Source organism: Colobus angolensis, unplaced genomic scaffold, assembly GCF_000951035.1.
Source record: "Colobus angolensis palliatus isolate OR3802 unplaced genomic scaffold, Cang.pa_1.0 Scaffold172, whole genome shotgun sequence".
In the NCBI taxonomy this organism is placed as follows: domain Eukaryota; kingdom Metazoa; phylum Chordata; class Mammalia; order Primates; family Cercopithecidae; genus Colobus; species Colobus angolensis.
The window spans coordinates 3,779,872-3,781,605 of record NW_012114844.1 but is presented as its reverse complement, the minus strand read 5'-3'; the positions used below and the strand labels follow the sequence as shown (position 1 = coordinate 3,781,605).

The 1,734-nt window shown below is 54.5% G+C and overlaps 1 protein-coding gene across 2 annotated transcripts in view; it reads right to left on the bottom strand.

Moving 5' to 3' along the window:
* The window catches only part of RASGRF1 (Ras protein-specific guanine nucleotide-releasing factor 1), a 136,694-nt gene that overhangs the window by 30,657 nt on the left and 104,303 nt on the right, over positions 1-1,734 (bottom strand). The window lies entirely within an intron of this gene.

Sequence of the window (1,734 nt, the reverse complement as noted above, 5' to 3'; positions counted from 1 at the left end):
GGGGTATGACTCCGCCTCGAATCTGGTGGGCGGGTGGATGGAGTATGATGAGGGAAGTTGGAGGGAAGGGAATGGAGGGAGATGGGCCCCGCCCTGTTATGCTGGTGTGTGCAGCCCAGTGCTCCGACCGCCCTCACCCACCCTGCCAGGGAGCTCCCAGCACATGCATGAGACAACCGAGGTTTCCAGACGTGAGCCACTGGCCCAAGTTGCTAAGCTGGAAGTGTGCTGACTAGGACTGGAGCCCAGGTCATCTGACTCCAGGCTGTGCCTGGCCACTCCCTTCAGGGTCCGCCTGAGCCAACAACTGGCTCTATACAATTTCCTTTTGAAACTAGCAGGTGTGGACTCCCAGGCGTGATTAGCTCCTGGGATGGTCCTGTGCTTAGAAGACAGCTGACCCACCTTAGTCCTGGGCCTTAGTCAATGTCTCTGGTCCCCAGGGGCCACCCTTGGATACCGTCATTAAGGGTGTCCACTACTTGGGCCCTATGACCAGAGAAAATCTTCAGGGAAACGTTAGCCAGGGGACAGTAGTGCCCACGGCAGGAGATGGATGAGAGGTGGACATGGGGAGGCCAGTGTATTGGGCACAAAGGCCTCATGGAAGGTCTGCTGGATCTGCGTGAGGGGTGCTGGAAGGCGGTGGGTAAAGGGACAACTATGTTGGTCTTGGGAGGAGCCTGTTAGGAACAAGAATCCTCCCCCATCACCACCTCAGGACCAGCTGGGCCACACAGGAGGAGAAGAGAGGGGTCAACTCCTCGGGCAGCAGGTGCTCCAACAGATGACTGTCTTGTGGGCCTCATGCTTTCGCTTTCTCATGCTCACTTCACTCTGTCCAGAAGTCCTAGCGGGCTGGGCTGAGCACCCACAAGCAGCCCATCTGCTGGGTCCCAAAGGAAGTGGGGCCATCTCTCCTAAACTAAGTGTCTCCCTTCCTCCCATTTCCTCCTCACATGAGCACTGAGGTCTGCACCAAGGCGCTTGCCACATGCCGAGACAGAAAGGCAGGAAACACGGGCCCTGACCTCAGGGAGCTCCAGCCTAAGTGGTTCCAAGTCATGTGAATGGAGTGAGGACCGTGGAGAAAAACAGCCTCTGTGTGTGTGCCATGTGAGTGCTGTGTGTGTGGTGTGTATGGGGTGTTTGTGGTGTGGGGTATGTGTATGTGTGTGTGTGTGTGGTGTGCCTGTGGGTGATGTGTGTATGTGGTGTGTGTGGTGTGGTGTGTATGTGGTATGTGTTTGTGTGTGTGTGGTGTGGTATCTGTGATGTGTATGTGGTGTGTGTGTGGTGTGTGCATGTGTGGTATCTGTGGTGTGTATGTGAGTGTGGTGTGCTCCTGTGTTGATGTGTGTGTAAGTGGTGTGTGTGGTATAATGCGGTGTGCATGTGGTTGTGTGTGTATATGTATGCGTATGTGTGGTGTGGTATGTGTGTATGTGGTATGTGAGTGTTGTGTGCGTGGAGTGTGTGGTGTGGCATGTGGTGTGTGTGTGTGTGTGGTGTGTGCCTGTGGGTGATGTATGTGGTATATGTGGTGTGTGTGTGCATGGTATCTATGGTGTGTGTGGTATCTGTGGTATGTGTGTGTATGTGGTGTGTGTGTGGTGTGCACCTGTGTGGGTGATGTGTGTGTGTGTGTAGTGTATGTGTGGTATGTGGTGTGGTATCTGTGGTGTATGTGTGGTGTGTGTGTATGCGGTGTGTGAGCACTGTGTTCGTGAAGTG